Source organism: Chamaea fasciata, unplaced genomic scaffold (assembly GCF_029207755.1).
Source record: "Chamaea fasciata isolate MVZ Bird 193981 ecotype frontalis unplaced genomic scaffold, bChaFas1.0.hap1 SCAF_21, whole genome shotgun sequence".
Lineage (NCBI taxonomy): Eukaryota > Metazoa > Chordata > Aves > Passeriformes > Sylviidae > Chamaea > Chamaea fasciata.
In genome coordinates this window covers 6,372,470-6,393,809 of record NW_027094106.1, presented here as the reverse complement: position 1 = coordinate 6,393,809, position 21,340 = coordinate 6,372,470, and the positions used below count along the sequence as shown (strand labels likewise).

At 55.2% G+C, this 21,340-nt stretch overlaps 1 protein-coding gene across 1 annotated transcript in view; it reads left to right on the top strand.

The window, feature by feature from the left end:
- The window catches only part of RTN4RL1 (reticulon 4 receptor like 1), a 30,954-nt gene that overhangs the window by 1,022 nt on the left and 8,592 nt on the right, over window positions 1-21,340 (top strand). The window lies entirely within an intron of this gene.

The window sequence follows — 21,340 nt, the reverse complement described above, 5'->3', positions numbered from 1 at the left end:
ACCCAACCCAGCTGGATGACTTGAGAATAAACCCCAAGCCTTCGGAGCAGTCCCGGTTTCCAGCCTCGATTCCCAGCCCTGGTGCTGCCGGCTGGAGGAAAAGCATCATCTAGGCTGGGAAGCTGGGAGCCTGAGGTGGAGGCAGGCAGCGAGGCTGCTGACAGGGTTGGATCCCACCAGGGGTAGCCTGTTAAGGTCAAGATCTACAGCTTTCATTTGTGGAGCTAGAAAAACAAAATGCAAATTGAAGAGCCTGTGGGCTAAAGCAAAACCTATTCTTAAAGTTTTTGTCTTGTTAAGCAAGGAAATAGAGTGCCAAATAGGCTTTGTTAAGTGGCAGTCTAATTAATAATTTAAAATCTTGTAGCTGTCTTTCATTAGAATTTATCTGTACATCAACCACAAAATCAGTCAAACACACTCATTTATAAGTTAATACCGTTCCTGAATAATTCAACAGGCAGTTAGAGGAGGCCTCCATCCTGCCGACAGGTTCTCCCCTCCCTGCCTCACCGTGGCCAGGTGTCCCTGGGCAGGGAGTCCCCATCCCCAGCGTTTGCCCCAGGCTGAGGGGACATCCCACATTTGAGGCAAGGGGACAAGGGGACAGCTGCAGCTGTTTGGCTGGGCTGGGGCCAAACCCCTCTGCAGGGCTCTGGGGCAGCTGGTGTTGTCAAGGATGGTGGCAATGCAAGGCTGTGCTGGTGGGTGGCAGCGCGGGCTGATGGTGGCACTGCCACCGCCTTCCACATCCCACTGCCGGGGACCAGGCTTGAGGCTGGGCTTGAGGCAGCAGGAGCTGTTCTGTGGTTGACACCTCCAAGGGAGGCAGCTCCGAGGGGACAAGGGGACAGCTTCACTCGCGGTACCGCACAGGCAAAGTCGTTTGCAGCAGGATGGCGGCAGCGTGGCCGGGCAAGTGCTGCCATTCCTGGGGGCATTTTGGGCCTCTTGCGTCCTGTGAGCTTTATTTGTGGACTCACTGGTGGGATTCAGGGTGGATTGTGTGCAGTGGGATGTCATTGGTGGCGTGGCAGTGGGTGACAGCGTGGGGTGCAGCTCCATCCCGGGTGAGGGGTTGTCACAGCCTTGTCGGAGGTGGCCGCAGGCAGCCGCAGGCAGGAGTGCCATACTGGCGATGCAGGAGAAGGAGATTTCCAGGTCAAGGATGACACCAAGGTCATGGGCAGCCACATCCCTGTCCCTTCCATCGCTCATCCCATGGATGGGGTGTCCAGCCTCCGTCCCTCCCTGCCAGGGCAGCAGTCAGTGGGCAGGGTGCAAGCGCAGGCTGAACTGCGGTTCTTGCACCAGGGAGCCAAGAGCCCAGAAACCTTTCTGCTTATAAAAGTTTAATTTCCTAAAGAGCTGATAGGAAGCCACAAGCTCTCTGTGCCCAGTGAAGCAGGGGAGGGGGTCAGGATGCGGCCCAGGCTGTCCCTGCGGTGGTGTTGGGGGGAGTGAGGAGGGCTCAGCAGACGAGACCTGCCTAGACCTGGAGTCGGAGGCAGGATGTGAAGGAGCCGTCGGCGCTCAGTGACCTGCACTGATGGAGCCCGGCAGGGTCAGAGCCGTGGCCACGCTTGGCTGGATGTTATTCCCACCTTTTGCCTAAAATGCCACACCCGGCACCCCGCAGTCCCATCTGAGTGCCGGAGGCTGTGGGTGACACTCCAGGTGGCCTCGAAGCCCTGCCCTAAAAACATCAGTGAACCTGCTGGGAAGACGTAAAAATATGCATTTTCCCTGTGTGATTTCACACCCGTGTTTCCCTGAAGCACCTGGCAGTGCTGGAGCCAGCAGCACAGGCCAGAAGCAGGGGCAGTGGGGCTCCATGGTTTGCAGAATGAGGCCACGAGCGGGATGTCATTGCCTTGGGGCCGGGCAGGAACCTTGGGCTGCTGGAAACTGGTGGAGCGCTGATGGGTTTTGACAGCAAGAGCCCAAATCTGGTTTGAAGGCAAAAACCATGCAGGAAAGTGTGGGAGCCTGGAGGGACATGGTGGTGGCCAGGTGTGACCGGGGCTGTCTCCCCGCTGGGGTGTCCCCTGCTCCTGGCAGTGCCCCTGCAGGAGTGAAGAGGCAAAGCCCCCATTGCAGAGGAAGTGACCTGGGACACGGCCACTTCAGCCCCATGTCACTGGGCCACCACCTGTCCCCACACTGGGGCACCCCTGAGTGACACTGCTGCTCATCCCCACCCCAGGGAGCTGCTCCAGTCTTCCCCAAACAGCCAAAAACGTGGGCTTTGTTTGCAAAGTGCAATTCCAGGGTTCAGCCACGATCAGTAGAGACTTGGGTTATTAAGAGCAGATTATGTTTGCAGAGCACTTTGGTGGAGCAGCAGCAGCACAGGCACCCACATCCCCAGCAGCGGTGGCTGTTGTTTGGGTTCCCAGCAGGTTGGGATGGGTGAGGTGTTGCCCTCGTTCAGAACCCACTGAAGGGAGGCTGGAGTCTGATTTAAGAGCGGAGGCAACAAGTGGGAGGCTGCAGGGAGAGCCAAGAGGCCAGGAGCAAGTGGGATCCTGGGGGGAGTCAGTGAGGAGGAGCTGGGGATCCATGTGCTGGCACGGGCAGGGGTGCAGGGCATGGCCTCAGGAGCACCACTGCCATACAGGAGCATCCGTGTCCTCTCCGGCAAGGCTGCTCCTCCCCTGCTATTTTGGGTGACGCTGCTCAAGCCCAAGGTGGAAGGAGCTGGCTCAGCCTCAGGATCCTCTGCCAGCAGCAGGGCTGGTGCTGTCCTCGCTCCGAATGCCAACACTACGTCCCATCTCCCAAACCGAGGAAGCACCAATCCCACCGATCCCCCTGTACCATCCCTGCGGAACGGCATCACCATGGAAACCCACAGCCCTGCGCCTGCCGCCCGGCAATCAGAGGGGGGACACTTTTAGGAACATTATTTTTACTGATGACAAATGGTGGAGGCTCGGAGCTGACAAAGGAGATGAGCCCAGTGCTGGGCATCGCCTGTTTTCCCAGTGGCCAGTCTTTCTCCTGCTTTTCCTGCTGAGGGCACGTGCTGCTGGGGCTCTGCCCGGGTGCTAAAGTGCAGGCAGGGCAAGCAGCAGATGCAGGACGAGAAGATGCGGGGGGCAATCTTCTTTACGCAGATTAGGATTGGGGGTTATTAAGCAGAAAATGCTCCATTTGGTGTAGAAAGCTCCTTTTCCTTTTTAACAGCATATGTGCCCGCTGGCTGCTTGCTCCCCGGTGGTGTTGGCACAGCGGCTCGGAGCCGGCACGGCAGCTTGGAGCCGGCCCAGCTTTGGTGAGCAGCTTTTAGAGATGCTCCTGCCCGGGCAGGGAGAGCCGCGACCTCTCACGGTGCCAAAAAGCTGGTTCCTCTCACGGCTGCGTCTCTCACGGCCAGCGGGATTTGACCCTGGAGAGGTGATGGCACAGCAGGTCCATGGTGATCCAGCGCATCCAAATGGATCCCGTGTGTGGGGAGAGCGCGGTGCTGGAGCTGGAGGGTGGCAGAGGTACTCCACGTGCTCCCTAAGTCCCGGCATCACCATCACACGGGGAGGATGCAGCCGCTGTTTACCGGGGAGCAGCGGTGGGAGGGAATTTGGCTGCTGCTGCTCTGGCAGGGCTCCTTACGGAGCAGCCCTGCAAGCGGAGGGGAGGTGCCAGCGGCTCCGCCAGCCCCGTGTGCCGCACTTGGGAACCGCTTTCTATTTTTTTTTTCCAGCTGCATTTGCACCAGCGTTTGTATTGGTTTGCTTGGGGAAACCCCATCCCCGTGACCACGGGACCCCCACGGTGCCACCCGAGGGTTGCAAAGCCCGTCCTTGGGCACGGAGAATGTCACGGGGCTCTTTGGCCCGAGGTGACCTGGGTGCGATCTTGTCCATGAGACCTTCACCCAGCTGGCTATCCATGCGAATTTGGTATGTGCTTGCACCGGGCTGAGCCCTTCTTATCCCCGCGGGGTGAAGGCAGAGTGGGACAAAGGCTGCCGGCTGCATCCGCTGCCAGGTCCTGCCTCCCTGAGCCTCCCTCCTTCCCTCCCCGCTGCCTGCAAATTCGGCATCCCATCGGGTGCTGGATACAGCCACCCAGCGGGAAGCACACCGGAGCCAGCAGAGGGGTTGGGATGATCCCCCCTCGGCAGGGATATGCCGGGGTGTTTGTGCTAACAAGCCCAGCGTATTATAATTTCAATGGAATTTAAAAAACAAAATAGTCCTCAGACAAACGACTCTGCAGTGCCTCTGCCAGGGCCTAAGATCTGCTGCTATCTATTTTTTAATAATTGAGGGTAATAAATATGTATTTCTTTCTCCTTTCTCTCCGTACGCCGCAGCTTGTCAGCTCCCTGCGTCTCTCCTCTGATCAGACCCCATCTTTGCCGTGCGGAAGGGAAAAGAAAGGGGAAAAAAGAAAGAGAGGGGAGAGAAAAAAAAAAAAAAGATTCTTTAAGCAAAAAGGATTAAAGCCTTGAAAGTAGGTCTGCCCGAGCCACTCAGCTCTTCCTGCTCCCTGCCAGCCGCAGGCAGGGCCAGGGACAAGAGGAGCATCCCCAGGTGGTGGAATCCATCCCCACGGGGTGTTTTTGGGTGCAGAGCTCGGCTGGGCAGCAGCAAATCCCCCAGGGAACGGGGCTGTGGCAGGGCAGAGCCGCCGGATAACTTGGCAAACCGCTGCTCAGAGCCAGTTCTGCTTCGGCGGCAGATATTCCCAGGCTTATTATTCCCTCTGGTTTTCAGATGGAGATGTTGGCTCAAAGACGTGGAGGGGGTTTGGCGATGGGGCTGAGCCCGGGCCAGGCTGCGGGACCCCCCCGGCCTCGGGATGCTGGGGCGGAGGAGGCGCTGGTGTGAAGGAGGCGGCTATTTATAGCTTCCCTCAGCTTTTGTTCCTTTTCCAGTAGAGCTCCTCTCGAAATAGAAACAGTGCCGACTGCGCGGCCGCTCCCGGGGCCCAGCCTGGATGCGGGGGGCACCTCCCGGCCCGGGGCGGGGGGATACCCCAAGCTATGAGGTGCTTTTGCCTTGGGCGTTCCCCCCGTCCTGCATCCCTCGAGACGGGGCTGCTGTGGGATGGGGAGTGGAAGCTGCCCCACTGCCCCCCCGTGTGCTGGTGATGCCTATCCCAGCCCTGAAGGGGATGGATGACTCTGAGGGGAGCATCTCTGTAAGGTGACAGCACTGGGTGCCCCATGGGAGAGCAGGTGACATTCCCTCAGAAACGCCCTGACAGGGTCTGTCCCCGTTTTCCAGCTCAGTTGTTGCCTCTGCTTTTCCCTTCCAGCATCCAACAGCACCCCCTTGCTCCCCCCACCTCCCCACTCCATCTCTGATCAATATAGCTGGGAAAAACAAAACAAAACAAAGTAAATATTTAATACGATCCAGGGAGCCACAGCAAGCGCTCCCCCCGTCTGTCTCCTCCAGCAGCCGCTCGCAGCAGCTCCCCGGCCCTAATGAGCCTGAGTGCAACAGGGATCGATGGCAAAGGCAACCTCTGCAGAGGGGTCAGGTCTGCCACATCCCCTGCGCTGCTCCAGAGCTCAGGCTTGGCCCCCTGCACCCCCTAGCCCTGCCCGCCCTTCTCACTCTCTTCCTCGTGGCCCGTTTTCCCTCTCCCGTGTCCCCTTTGTCATTTCCAGTACCTGGAAGGGATAAAGGTTCTGCTGCTCCATGACAGGCACAGGGGGCATGAGCTGTGTCAGGTATCAGCTCCAGGCTGAGGGCTTCCTTGGAGTGTGGGGTGGGCTGTGTGTAGGGTTGGATCCCACATGGGATGAGTGTGTCTTCCCCCCCACACTCACGGAGCAGATCCCTTATGGATGGAAGTGGGAGACTCTGGGAGACCCCAAAATACCTTTAGAGCTGGCACTGGCTTTTTAACCAGAGCCAAGACAGTGTGTGTGTTTGTGGTGTGAGCAGGTGTGCCTCCTCCTTCTTCTCCTCAGCCTCTCACCCCCTCACCTGCATCCCCTGGTGTCCTCCAGAGACCCCAAGTGCTGACGGAGTTTGGGAATTGCCAGTGCCAGGTAACTGGCAGGCTGGTCCTGGCAGTGCCAGCGCAAGAGGTGCCTCATTGCACTCTAGCTCCTCATCTTTTCCGAGTTTGGATGGTCCCTGGTCCCAACACCAATGGAGCTGCCAGATTTCCTGTCACCCTGACCCAGCTACCCTGCACTGGATAGTCCCCGTTGTGCCCACCAGCCTGTGCCATAGGTGTAGGAGAGGGACCAAGCTTTGCCCCCAGCCAGGCATTCCATCAGCTGGACCTGTGCATCCCCATGCAGCCTCATCCTGCCCTGGTGTCCCGGCAGGATGCAGAGGTGGCACACAGGAGGCAGAACCCAGGAGGGGCACCAGGCTGTGCTCCTCTGCCACCACAACGTTTTGCAAATTGTTTTTCCACGGAAAAGTCAATTGTCCTTGGTGGTGCCTGGGATGAACCCATGGCTGAATTCCATATCCAGGATGTGATGAGGGGGATGCCCACCCTGCCTGACGCCCCTCGTCCAGCAGCACTGCCAGACCTCCAGCACTGCAAAGCCTCGGCCAGGCTGTGCCTGGGGATGGGAACTGCATTTACAGCTGGAAAACAACCCAGTGTTCCCCGAGCACAGGGCTGGGAATGTGCATCTCCTGCCTCCCAGGTGATGCTGCTGAGCATCTTCCTGCAGCTCAGGGTCTCCCAGCAGGCAGAGGGCTGCAGAGGTGCCAGGGCAGGACTCCCCCTGGGAAGTGCAGCAGTGGGAGCACGAGTTGGGACAGCGGTGCAGGTCCTGCGTCACAGATGCAGCTTGTGGCAAAGTGCCGAGGAAGTTTTGCAGCAGCATTAGAAAATGTTGACATGTTTTTTGAAACAATTTCAGATCTGATATCTGCGCCAGATTGAGTTTGTAACCAGCTTTATTGTTTAAGCCTGCTGGGATTTCATCAAAGGCGTCTGCTGTTTACCCAGAACCATTTCATTGGAGAAAACAGCAAACAGACCTGCATTTCTATCTGATTTCACTTTTTCCTTTTCCTCCTGAATTTAAGTGCTTGTGAAAAGCATGGCTGATAAGGCAGAGCGGTGTGGATAAATCCCGAGGACTGGCGCGGTGGATGCTCTACCAGCTGCTCCAGCTTTATTAATAGACCGAAGGCAGTTGCTGGACCAGCTGCTGGGTGCCAGCCTGGAGCGAGGCACCCGCCTCAGGGGCAGCTGGATGTCCCCAGATGGTTTTGGGATCTCCATCCCGGCAGGCTGAGCCGAGTCATGACTCCTTAGGATGCCGAAGGCTGGGAAGAGGATCCACGCAGAGCTTTTTCAGTGCTTTCAGTGTGAATTTAGATTTACACTGTGAGGGAGCCAATGCCTGTCCCTCCCCAGGGAGTGACCCCAGCAGGCAATGTGCTCTGTCACTCCATGACAAGCTGGGCCAAGGCAATGCAGCCACGGGAAGCAGAGAAGGATGAAGGAGAAACCAAACTAGAAAGGGGCTTGGTGTAAACTGCATCAATCCTTCTCTCACCTCCCTGGGGAATCCAGTGGCTGCCAGCCTGGCTGTGTCTTTTGCCCATTGCTGACCTTGGAAACACACTGGAGAGGAGGACTTGGGGCTTCAGACAGAGCCCAAGAGGCTTTTATAAGGAGCTGACCTGGGGGCTGCAGCCCCCTCTGCCTCTGACTGCTTTGCTCCAGGCATCTTCCCACAGTTGCATCCTGGTCACCCATCACCAGCATTTTCTCCAGGGTTTGTCATCTCCCTCACTTGGGGATAGCCTTGGTGGCTGTTCCCACTTTTCTTGGCTTTTGGGACAGAGACACAACAGGCTGGCGTTGGTGGAGTACATCCCACTGCCTTTCCCAGAGTCCCTTTGGCATCTGCCAGCTGTCCCAGGTGCTGGTGCTCCCTGGACAGGTTGTGCCAGTGGCACCTCGCCGGCACTCTGAGGGCTGGTCTTGCCCATCGATCACACCTGCACAGTGACAATGTAATTTTTATCTCCAGTTGTTTATTTCTCAGACAGAACTACTTGTAAATTCTGAGAAGAATATATATCCCTGTGCGTGACAGATCCAGCACATGGCGATTAATCTGGCCCTCTTAAGACCTGAATACAAAAGTGTCCCAATGTCACTCCTAGATGGGGTGTCAAGCCCTGGGGCAGCACTTTGGGGATATGCAGGGACCTGGTGGCAGAACGTGCCCAGCTCCAAGGTGATGCTTCCCAAATACTTATTGAACTTCCTACCAGCTCGGGTGGTTCCTGACTGATACTCCAGCTCTCCAGACTCAGGCTCCAGCTCCTCTTTTTGGGAGGTTTATGCAAATAGGGCTCTCTTTTTTTTTTTTTTTTTTTTTTTTAATTCCTCACCGCTGCTGCTCTGCTGTGCCCCAGATAGCAGAAGTGCTGAGGACAGGTGTTTGCGTCAGGTCCTGCGGCACCCGCGTCCCACCCGCCCGGCCGAGGGGAGGAGGGATGTGCCAAGGGGATAGCCCGGGGGAGAAAGGGGCAGGGAGCAGCCAGCAGAGGCCAAGGATGGAGAGGGGAAGCTCCTTAAATGGCTGCACTGCGCTAGTGAGGATGGGCACTAATGGCAGTGCAGGTCTGTTCCAAGCCCAAGCATGGAACGGAGGGGCATGAGAGGGAGTGGGGTGTCAATTTGGGCTCTGCAGCATCCCTCAGCCCCATTGGCAACACCCTCTGTGTCATAAAGCCTCTTATTTACAACGTCCTACTCGGGAGCATCTGGGAAGCGGAGCGCGTCATTTCCAGAGAGAGCAAAAAAATGCTGCATATTTCAGTGTCTTTTGAATTTTTTAGGTTTCCCTGAACTGTGCTAATGGGTTGGTGGTGGCGGGGGGGGAGGTGAGGGCCCAGCCCAGCTCCCGGCCTGCCTTGCTGCTCCGCCGCGCGGCCATCACTGCATTGCTGCTCTTAAAATATTCAGTGCTGTTGGCCACAATTTCACAGCGGGTCAAAGCGCGCCGAGCCAGCAAGAAGGAGGGAAAGTGTGACAACGAGATTAACCCCGGCCCGGCAGGCCCCGGCCGTGCTCGGCAGGCTGAGCACGATGTGCTGCAGCCACCTCGTCCCAGGGGACCAGCAGCGAGTCCAGAGGGGCCACGACACCCAAAATCCCTCTGGTTGCCCGATCTTGCTGAGTCGGTGGCACCACCTGCAAAATGGTGAAGGGACATGGAGAGCATCCAGAGTCCTGCTGGGAGGACTGAGCATCCCCTCCTTCTCCGAGCTGCTGCAGAGCAGGAGCCTGGTGATGCAGTGTGATGAGGAGCTGAGGACACCCCCAGTTCTTGGGGACGCTGCCGAGAGCCCTCAGTGCTTTTCACCCCGGGAGGTTGTGGTTCCCAGGCCTTGCACAACCATCAGTTGGTGCTAACAGTGGAGCAGCAGATTTGCAATGCAAAAGAGCAGCTGCTTGAGCCCTGTTTGCTGACAGGGATTTAGTAATCCTGTCGTCAGCCCGGAGTTTGCTCTCGGAGTCGCTGGCTTTGGCTGCCAGGCTTTTCTAAGAAAACTTCTGAGGCTGGGGGAAAGAAGTGAAGCAAAGCACATGGTCTGTGCCCACCGTGCAAGGGGGATGGAGGGTGGTGTCTGTGATTCTGTGTGGAGCCTGGGGTGGATGAGGAATGCTGCCACAGGGAGAAGGTGTGTGCCAGGCTCAGTCCTGGAAGCCGCATGTTGTTCTGAGGCTGGAGACCCCCAGGAACCGCCTGTTGCATGGGCTGCACGCCCTTGGGCTGGGATACCCTGCATGGACAGGCTGGCTGGGGCTTGGTCTTGTGCCTCCTGCACTTTCCTTGGATTCTTGGTCGCGTGCCACGACTTCAGAGCTCGCCACCAGCCGCGCGGATGACTGCGCATGCAAGCGTGGTGTCACCTGCAGGAAGTGCTGCGGCTGATGGATGCTCTCCTGGGGTTTGAAGGGCACCGTGGCTGATTTGTCAGGGTGTCTCCAGGGGTCAGGGTCATGCCACTGGTCTCCATGAAGAAGAGGTGGCTGCTGGGTTGGGTGTTCTGGCAAGGAGCTGGCAGCACTGTGACCATCCTGCTGTGCCAGGCAGCCACCTCCAACCCGAAGGCAGCCAGCCCTGTGGTGACACCTCTGTCACTGCCTCATCCCCAGACACACCCACTCATTCCCAAAATCACCCTTCCCAAGGGTGCAGGTGTGTGTTTGTGTCTCTGCCAAGCCTGAGGCTGGTCCAGCAGTGCCCTCCTTGAGCCAGCCCCGTGGTTGCCCTCCCGTACCCTGTGCCGGCGGCAGGCCAAGCTCTTCTCCCTAATTCTCCTTCATCCCTGTTAATGTACCACCAGATGTTCTCATTATCCATTTAAACATATAATCCTCCCCCGAATCCTGCTAAGCTCCTGGCCTCCCCGATACCTCATGGCAGTGCGTTCCACAGGTTAATTATGCATTTTTAATTAATCACCAAGCAGAGAATGACCCATGAATAAGGGATATGAAGATCCTTCACCTGGGAATAGTTGGCAAATTGTCCCCAGGCGGGGCCATGCTGGTGTCATGGTCTCCTTGAATAACAAGAGTAGCTCTAAAAATTCCTGGTTTGTGGATCTGACATGACTGGAGGTTGTGGCAGAGCTGTGCCTGTGTGGATGGGGCCCCTCCTGTGCCTCATGTCCCCCTCCAAATGGGGAGGAACCACATCCCCACCAGAGCTGTCTGTGTCTGTGTCCCACCTGGAAGTGAAGGAGCAAGCGCAGGGAGGAGGAGGAGTGAAGCAGGGAGGGGAAAAAAAAATCACATGTTGTTTTAAAAAGGCATTTTTGAGTGAATGCTGAATAGGGTTTGGGAAAATTGCCTTAAAGGCCTGTTCTCTGCAGGGATGGAGCTTTTCATGGAGCAGGAGTATTCTGAAACTTAATTGCACATTTGCACGGGCTAGTGTTTTTATTTCTCTCAGGTCTCCGAGGTGGTCTTTGAAGATTGCTGTCTCTCTGTAATGGTTTTCTTTATCTCAAATAAATTCCACACACCTGCGAGGTGGAGCTGCTTGAAAGAAATTATGTAGGAATTGGCTCTCGATTTAATAAATCTGCAAATGGAACTGGGATGCAGAGAAGTGAGGCGGTTGGCGGGGCTGGCTGCACCTCCTCCCTGCTCCCCACCTCTCCTCTCCCTTCCCTTCTCCACCAGCCTGCTCTCAGCCTCCCTGTGGGCCGGGAAGAGCGTGGGGCTGAGCAAAGCGTGTCCATATCCTGCCTTTTCCCCCTGTCAGCCACTGCTGGCACATCTGGGGGGGCTCCAGCTGAACATCTGGCAGTGCAGACCTCTCTAATGCCCACCTGGCTGCCTCCTCCAAGAACGTGCGACCCTGGCACAAACCCGTCTGCGCTTCCAACAGCTGCCATTAAGATCTAAACACTCCCTTGATGGAGATGAAACTACAAGCTGAATGCCCAAGGGGTATTCCCAAGGAATGTCCTAAGGACCCTCCTTCATGGAAGTCCGATGCCATTATCTTTCGTGGCCTCACTTTGGAGCTGTGGTTTTCCCCGGCAGCTCCTCCTGCAGCCTCCCATCGCAGGCTGCCACCATTTCTCCTTCTCCAGGAATCGGTTCCACAGCTCCCCAGCTCACCAGGGGACGTTTAGCCAGCGCTCCATTCTGGAAGCAGCGCGAAAACACGGGAGAAAAGCCTGCGGCGGGGTTGTGTGCCGCCGCAGACACAAATCCCCGGGCAGCCGGGGCAGCGTGTGCCGGGCAGCCCCGGCTGTCAGGACGAGAGGGATGGGCGGCCCCGGGAGTACACAGACAGGTTAATGGCAGCCGTGGATGCTGCACAATTGGATTTCACCTCCCTGCTTCTTAAGGAATCAGCTGCTCTCCCTTGCTCAGAAATCCGGCCGTGCCCCTCTCCCCGTGAGCCTCGGGATGAAGTGCCACCCGTGGAAAGCTCACCAAGGGCCGTTTCAAACCCTCCCTCCCCTCCCCGGCCTCCCCAGACACGAGGTTGCCCACAGAGGCCGTGCCACCACCACCTCCTGTGCGAGCCCCGTCTGCTCAGGCTTCAGGTGAACAAGGCGCCGGGAGGTTTTATTGCATTGCTGGATTTTGTTCCACTCTGTTATTGGCCACGATTGAATTTGCTGCCGTGGAGGCAGGAGCCGGCGCAGCCGGAGCTCCCGCGCCGCTCCGGTGGGACTGTGACCTTGTCTGGGTGCCTCACTTAGCCCTGGGCTGGGTAATTCGGTGCTGGTGTGGGAGCTGAGCGTTCCTCTGTCTCCCACTGAGCATCCCAGCGTGGTCCCGCTCCCTTGCCTCAGCCAAATCCTCTCTCTCTGCTCCACTTTTAAGCGTTGACCTTGGAAATGCTTTCAGGGAAAGCTTCTGCCTTCCCAGCTCTCTCTCCTCTCTTTCCTACACGATTATGTCCCTCTGTCCTCATCTCCCTCGCAGCTGCCAAGGTTTCAATGCTATGGGCATCACCACAGTGCCTGAACCCCTGTGCAAAGCATTCCCAAGTTTTAGTCACACTCGCTGTCAGCTGGGAAACAGCTTCTTATCTTCCTCCTGCCCTGCTCTTGCACTTATGTAAAAAGCACTTAAGTTTCCTGAAAATGTCGTTTCTTGGCTCGTTTTCTCTTAGGTCAGAGAGCCGTGTGGCAGCAGAGCTGGCAACATCCCACCTTTAGTGCAGGTGGCCTTGGATCAGTGCAGTCCTGTGTGGTGGCACCGATGCCACACCAGACCCCAGCCCTTAGCGGCGACACGGAGCCATTCCCAGTGCGTTGGGAAATGGAGCTGTGAGGGGTCAGTGGGCAGAGCCACTCAGGGAGGATGTGGAAGCCTCGTTCTCTCTGTGTTGACAGCGACAGCTCCTCTTCCCCACCAGCTGCACCATCGCCTCTGCCCCGTGATTGAATTAGGGGGCTGTAGCCCACCCCCCTCCCGCCCGGGCCCCGGCGCGCCAGGCTCAGATGCTGAACTCGAGAGCCATAATTTAATAAGTCTCAGGCAGACAGTGCTCCGATAGCCGTCGGGATCTCTCGCCTCTTCCCTGCCCAGCCATGCGCTGATTTATGCTCCCAGGTGATGGCTGGGATTTTGCCTGGGATTTGTGGCCTTCTGGGATGATCTTTTCCCAAAGCAGGAAGGTGGTGGGGTGAGCTGGGAGCAGGAGCGGGGCCATGCCAGCTGGGGTGAGTGTGGTGTTCACACTTTGCCAGGTTGACCCTTTATTTGAGGAGGAAGGAGAGATGGGGGGGGCAGAGGGACCCCATTCCTTACAGCAGCAGCTGCTCTGGGGCTGCCCAGGCACAACGAGTTAAAAGTTGCAATTAGTAAAGTGCTGACGGTGGAAAGGTGGGGTGGAAGCAAGCGGCACTAAATGAATCCTGAAAGGTTATTCCAATAAGCAGCAGCACGGTTTCCAGCTGCGCTCACTTTCCTGGGAGCTGGGGGACAAGGGATGGGATCCAGGATGAGAGATACCAGGTGGGATGAGGGATGTTGCTGGAGCATGCTCAGGTGCCAGCAATGCCTGCTGGAGTGGAAAATATGGCAGGGGAATTAAAGCAGGAGGGGGACAGGGCAGCACATTCTAGAGATGCTCATCCAGGGCTGTGGTGGGTGAGTCCTGCCCATTCTGTGCCCCCAGTGGCTTTTCCACCTGGTCCAAACCCCACCACAGGCGTGGAGCCCCGTGCCCCATGTGCACGGGGAGGGGTTTGGGGAGTGGTGTGAGCCACGCTGCCGTGGCAGGGAATCCTTGAAGTGTGGAGAGTGGTCCTTCAGCTGCAGGGGGGGCTGCAGGGGAAGCTGGAAGCCAAGGAGGAGGATCCCGGGAAAGGCGTTGTTCTTCCAGCTGAGCAGACAGGAGCCCGGGCAGGCGCAGGCAGCCAGCGGTGGCCTCTCCCTGCCAGACGTAGCTGTTCCAGCTCTCTCTGCTGGTGCAACACCACGGAGCTATTATTAGACTCCAATTTTCTGTGGGTAGCTCTGAACTCCCCGGTGCCTCCAGCAGCACGGCAGATGCCAGGGCAGAGCGGGATCTGCTGGCACCGGTGGAGACAAACGTCCCTGGCGAGTTCAGAGGGGTGTGGGTGGCAGCGAGGGGTGGCAGAGCCCCCCAGCACAGGGACAAGGAGAGCTGAGCACCACAGCCTGGTCTGGAGCCGCAGAGCAAAAGGCAGTTAGTTGTCTAACGAGAGGTTTGGCTGACGAGGAGGGCACAGAGCCCCTGGAAACACTCTTTGTGTCAGTGGTAGGTGAGAGAGATGCTGCCCCAACAGAGACATGGTCTACAGGGCTCTGCACCTCAAAGCCAGTCTGGATTTCACAGCATCACTCCAAAATGGAGCCACAGCATCCCCATCACTGCCATCCTTGGCAAGAGGCACGTGGGAGCACGAAAGGGTTGTGGCACACCAGGACAACCCATCCCGTGCCAGAGGAGGGCTGGGGCTGGGGAGACATGGCATCTCCTTGCTCCCACCCTCTCCCAGCCTGGTTTCCAAGCAGGAGTGTTTAAATGCCTTTTATGTTGTGACTCAAATGATGAAAGGCCTGAAAATGGGACTAACAAAGACGAGTTGTACTTCAGAATAAAAAACCCATGAAAGCAGCAGATGCTGTCATAGGAATAAATTGTATCAACAGCGATCAGATGGGAAGTGAAAAGTCAGAATGGAGTTGCTCTGTCTTTCACGCTTCCAGTGAAAATTTCTGGGTCCATGAATTTAGCCAGAATCAGGTAGGATGAAAGACTTTGTCTGACAAGGCATTTCAAAGGATCTGGGAGCCTCCAGAGATGTGGCCACTTGGACAGGGAAATGGGGCCCCTCAGTTTTAATGAGCATTTCAGTTGCCTTCCTTTATCCTTCTGCCAAGATCTTATTTTTGTTTTCTTTTCTTTCCTCTTAAAACTGCCGATTTCCGCTCTTTCCGATTTGTTTTAACTTTGCAAAACGTGCATTCGAGCAGCACAGCATGAGGAGGAGGAGGTTAGAACATCCCCATCACTCCATCCAGCCCAACCTGTTGCTTCTCACCATAAACCCCTCCTTGCTGTGGCCAGCCTGGATGTTTTGGCTGCTGCCAGTCGGCACCGCCAACCTTCATCATCTTCCCAGCCCTGCAAAGATTTCCCATCTCCCCATCTTCCCTTTCTACAGCAACAGGATCCCACACAGGCTGTAATTAATAGAAATTAGACTGTCAAGACCTTGCAGCCCCCATCCCGTAATTACTTGGCCTTGGCTGTGTTGGAGGCACAGGGATCGGCGGCGGGCTCGAGAGCTGCCGGTGATGGGAACACATCCCGTTATCAAGCTATTTTTATTAAGCTTTTAATGCAGGCACTTGCGTGGTGCTGGGGGGGATGTGCAGCATCTCCACAAAGTCCACTCCCGGAGGGATGTTCAGGGGGATATTTTGGGCTGGAATACCGGCACTGGAGCTAGACAAAGCAGGATATTAGCAGAGTGCCGTATCCTGACCACGTTCATTGCTTGCGCATTCATTCCCAGCACCCAGCTGCTCCAAACATTCAGATTTCAGGGGTTGGCAAAGCATTGCTGCTCAGTCCTCAGGTCCCCCACATCCCCACACACCCCAAGAGCCGTGTGGGAGAGTGACAATGCCCAACATCCAACTGGGCACTTGGCATTTCCTACCGGCTCATTAAGCCTCCAAATGGCCCCGGACTCCGGGCAGAGGAGAGGCACAGCTCAGCTATTCACACTGCTCTGCTTTCATCACTGCCTTTTTCATGAGCTGGTAAAAAGTTCAGTGCAAAGCACAGGAGAGGTCCCTGAAAGGCAGCCGTGCTCCTGACCCAGCGTGCTGGCTGACGTCTCCACTGGGGATGGGGTTTTGCTGGAATCTGCGGCGCTCACTCGGCTGGTGATGTTCACTTGGAGGGCTCGTGGCATGGCCCTGAGAGGAGACCAAGGGCACAGGGAAAGGTGCTGCTGCCCTTTTTGGGTGTGGGAGAGGGACCTGAGGCTGTGGGCTGGGCTCCAAATGACGCCAACACTTCTTTTTTGGTTGGGGGGAAGAAAATGTGACAGAGCCTGCAGCTTTGATGCCTGCCCGTCCGTCTCCTTCCCCCCTGCTGCAGGCAGAATGATCTGCTGCTGAATGAGGAAGAAGGTACACGACAGGCTCCAATTTGCCCTCTTCTCCACCAAACACAAGGACATCCAGTAAATCTCAAATGCAGAAAGGCTGAAAAGGGATGATGAAAGGGAGCCCATGTGGCACGGTACAGAACTCGCTTGTGGATCTCGGTGGCACAGGACATTCCTGGGGCCGGGATTACAAGTTTATAGGACTAATGCCCTCCCTTTTCGCCAAGCTTGCATGAAACCATCTTTGCCTCCCTGTGTCGGGTCGCTGTCCCCTCCCAGCTCCAGCCAGGTAAAGATCCACCCAGCACATCCCCACTTTTCCACAGCCTCCAGTTTTTCCATCTCCAGTGGATGCGGGCTGGATGGGGCAGCCGAGCGTGCACTGAGAGCCTGGGCAGCTGTCACTTTGCTCTTCCATCTCATATTTGCTCTGTTTTGGCTGTATTTCTGATCCTAAAGAAACCCTCCGCAGCTCCTGGCCAGCTGCTGGCAGGGAAACGGGCTGGTGAATCTGCTTTCTCTACACATGAGCTTGTTCAGCGTTTGATACCGATCTGGCTGGTGCTCAGCTGGGGTGGGTTTTGTCATTTCATCTGCAATTGTTTTGCTGTAAAGCACCTCGAAGGGTTCACTCCCCGGCTGTTTTACAAAGGACATCGTTCTTATTACTGCTGTGAATGAACTGCTTTGCATTTCTGTGAATGGGAAGGAAAACTTGTCACCTCGGGACAAAAAGGGAGTGGAAGTATCTGATGATCCCCTGAGACGCTTCAGACAATCCACTAAGCTCAAGTCATCCTCCTGTACTTCTCTTTCCTCGGGGGCAATTGGAATTATTAGTCCCTTCTCATGGACCTCAAAATCTCCCTGTCCTTTGCCAAATTCTATCCTGGCCTCACTGCAGGCTGCTGGCAAGTCCTGTCAGAGCCCTGTCCTGTGCTGGGCACCAGCCCAGGATGCCTGGTGCCTGCTGGGGATCGGGACAGCAGTGCCTGAAACCCCTGTCCATGCCTGGAACCCTGCTCGGGGTGTTCCCTGGCCCATGCCATTCTCTCCTGGAGAAGCAGGAGCATCCTGGTGTCCACTGACACCTCCAGCCACAGCGGGCCCCAAGGATTTGACTCACCCATGCACAGAGAGAGGTGCCTTTCCCTCCGGCATTCCTGCCCTCCGAAAAGGTCCCAGTGGCTTTTGAGATGCATAGTGGGGTGAGACCCTGGGGCACAGTAAACCCTGCAGCAGCAGGGAAGGGAGACTCAGGAAAAGAGGATGGTGTGTCTCCCCTGATGTCCAGGGACAGGACATGTGGGAATGGTTGCACCGAGGGAGGTCTAGACTGGACATTAGGAAGCATTTCTTCCCTGAGAGGGTGGTCAGACCCTGGAACAGGTTTCCTGGAGAGGTGGCTGGTGCCCCGAGCCTGTCAGTGTTCCAGAGGCATTTGGACAGTGCCCTTCATAACAACCTTTAGCTTTTGGGCACGTGGAGCAGATGATCATTGTAGGTCCCTTCAAAGAGAAATATCCTACCCCATCCCATCCCATCCCATCCCATCCCATTCATCCCATCCCAATGATCTGTCTCCAACTGCTGCAAGCAGCAGCCCAGCCTCTGATTTAAAGTCTTCTCCCAGAGCTGCACTGAGGTACTGGGGTTTTTCCCTGTGCCTGCAGCTACAGGACCAGCAGCATCCCCTGCAATTTTCCACCAAGGGCATCCCTGCCGTGGAAGGTGTGCTCAGAACTGGGGTTAAGCAGAGCAGATTATACTGGGAAAACACACTCTACACTCCCTCTGCTTCTGCGTGTGATAGTCCTGAAAGAAGCATTTAAATTAAACAAGTTCCTATAGCCGAGTTTCAATCCCACAGCCACTTCCACCATTGACCTCCTTTTTTCCCCCTTTTTCTCTAGCTTGAGAGCAGGAGGAGGAGATGCAGACAGAGAGGAGTGCTAATTAAACAGGGAGTTCCACATTAGGGTACAAATCCTCTGGACTAGCACAAACCCTGCCAATTTCTGTATGTATTTATTATTTTTTCAGTACAATTGTAATTTCCAGTGGTGCCTCCAGCACCAGGAGAGAGTTCAGGGGCTGCTCTTGGAGAGGATTAGCACGCTGGAAGCATTATTGCTTTCCTTCGCTGTGAATTCAGGAGTGATTCCCTGACGGCTGCACTCTATATAGAAGTGAATCGGTGCTAATTTGTTTTTGAGGATCACACATCCACCAACATGTGAAAGACAATCCTGCTTCTCGATGTATATTTTGAGCCAGTGCTACAGCAAACAACAGAAAATAAGCAAGCAAAGGAAGCCAGACCTCCCTCGCCCGGAAAGCCAGGGCTGGGAAAGAGCGGACTTTCATTATTTTTTGCCCCTGTGAGTTGGTCCTGCATCCTTCCAGAAGTATTTTGGGTTTTGGCTCTGCTGCCCATGGCAATAGAGAGCAGGGGCTTGGGCAGCTCTCACATGGAAAGCCTCAGGGACACTCTGTTGGACGGGATGTCAGAGAGACTGAGCATAAAAGGCTCCTTATATTTTCCTGTTAAATCATCCTCGAGTTTAACTGCGAGAGAGGAATAAATGAGCTAATTGAATCTGTAACTATGGAGGGACTGGGCACCTGGCAGGGGAGCAGCAGCCCCGCCACCCATCGCTCCTCTCTCTTTATTTGTGTGATTCAGAGGGACGTGGTCCGTGGGGAGATATCAGAGCCGGCTGAAATGGAAGACAAAGCTATTGTTTCAAACAGAGTTATTGATTTTTACATTATTACACTATGAAATTTATGGTCTGGTTTCAAACTGCAATAGGAGTTAATGACCACCATCCAGAAACTTCCAGGTGACCTTGGCCTTGACTTTGGTGGAGGAAGGTGAACAGCTCCAGTTACCAGGTCAGCAAATGTAAATTGAAGTTGCGACACTCTAAAGGACGTGATTTTGGGGTTCTGCTGGCCCCAGGTCTCCACCCTGAGCTTGAGCTCACAGCGAACTCCAAGCTGGTTGACAGCCATGATGGAGCGGGAAAATTGGACCTTCTCAGCTCCGGACAAAAGTTGTTCCTGCTGTTAAATCACGTTTTTCCCCCAACCAGAAACACCATGATGTCCCCAGAGCTCCTCAGCACGGTTCTCCATCCTCAGCTGACCTCCCAGCACGGCTTGGCTGCCCAAGGGTTTGCTCCTTTCAGTCACAGCTGGAGAAATGCAAACCAAGGGGCTCTGGGATGGATAAGGAGCACCCAGGGAGAGGAGGCAACACAGCCCAGAGCAGGAGAAACCCTGTGAGATGGGAGAGCAAAGGGCAGTGCCCAGAGCAGGCAGCTGCCTGCAAAGGCCACGGCCCATTCTTCATTCCGGGTCTCCCATCTCAGTCACAGGAGGAGGAGGATTTGCTTTCAGATTGACCGAGAGGACATTTGTACCAGTTAACACATGAGCTACTGGTGCCACAGAAGGGTTTGCAAAGGCACTCCCCAGTCTACAGCCTTTTCCTGGCTTTTCTTTAAAAGCTACCTCCTCATGCATCTTCTGGCACTGCTCTCTTCCCTAAGCTTTTCCTTAGCACTATTCCTTCCAAATTTCCTTGTATGCTTCTTCCTGCGGGAACAGTGTTTCCACTTGCCAGCCAAGGAAGGCAATTTCCAGCTGCTGGAGAAGCTTTTTTTTTTTTCTTGTAGTGCCATCTCCCTGGAACATCCCTGATGCTGCACCCCGAGCTAAAGTCGTGTGAAGCCAGTAGCCTCCAAGCTCATCTTCTGCCTCGGAGGTCATAATTGCCATTAAATCACAGCTTGCCTAACCAAATTATGCAAAACCGAAATTATCTCCAATGATTTTTATGTTGCTGAAATGTTCCAGAACTGCCGGGGTGATGACTGGGGGATTGGGAGCAGCTGTCACTCCATCAGAAACCATAACTCCAAACAGCTGGGATCTGTCAGTTATTTATGACACCGGTCGCAAAAAAAAAAAAAAAAAGAAAAAAAAAAGATGAAGGTGGATGGGTGGCTGCCACTCTCTGGCTGAAAGGCAGCTCGTGCAGAAAGCAAAGCCTCGTGCTGTGTCCCAGTGCTGGGAGCTGCAGCTGATGTTTTGGGAGCAATCCCAGCAAGGATGCTCCTTCTGCAGGACCACGGGGCAGCACCTGAGGGGCTTCGCACAGAGGCTGAAAGGGAGAGTTTAGGCTTTGTGACAGTCAGCATGGGTGTGTTTATTTTATCCCCTGTGTTGGAAAAAAAAAAAAATGGAAGGAGAATAAGAGGAAATAAACCCTGCAGCTGCTAAGCACAGATCTGACACTGCTTTGTCAAACCATCCCAGATCCTGAGTTTGACTCTTGGCTCGTGCCCAGTTGCTTTTGCTACTCTGTCCTTGCCTTTCATCGTCCTTCACTTGGCTGATGAAATTGTCAGCGTTTGAGGCTGCTTTTTCTCCCTAAACAACAGTTTCTCTCTATGTGAACATCCAATTCTGAGGTCCTTCCCAAGTTTCAAAGTGTACTTCCCCCCCCGGGGGTTGTTGTCGTGTCTTTGTGCACCAGCTTGTTAGGGGTGGATTTTGAAAAATCCTTTGATAGATTCAGGGTGGGAAGAGGGCAGGAAAAATCTCTGTCTAGAGCTCAGTGAGGTGCTGGTGTTAGAGCAGGTGTGAGTTTGGCCTCAAAAGAGGGTGAATGATGAGGAAGCTTCTCCCTTTTTGATAATCCCTCCTGTGAGCAGATGCTTTGTCCCCACTTGTAGCTCACTCCGGTTAAGTATTATTATTTATATTATGTAGTAGCTATACATAGTGTTTTATGGCAGCAAAAACACATAAATCAGCAACCAGAAGACGAGGGCTTTGCTCTAAAGAGCTTATAAATCTAACAGCTTGAGCAGCCCCGGTAATGGACACAGTAAGCAGGCAGTCAAGTTGCATGTAGACATGAGCTAAGATGGGTCTCCCAAAGCAGATGGTGGGTTTAGGAGAGATTTGGAAGAGAAGCAACCTGCTCCATCCTCGAGAGCGGATTCTCCTGCTGGAGAATTAGACAGGCTCTGACCCATATAAGCTTGTCCGGGTGGAGAGTTGAAAACATCCATCTGAGAGAAGCAGCTCACCAAGAGGGAATGGGCAGGGGGTGCTGGGGTGTGTGGCAGGGCTGCCTTTTGGGGTTGTCCTGCAGGTGCATCCCCCCCAGGGACAAACCTATCCTTGTCCTAGGTGATGTCTTGGCCTCGAGTCTGAGCCTCCTAATGAGAGTAAGTGGC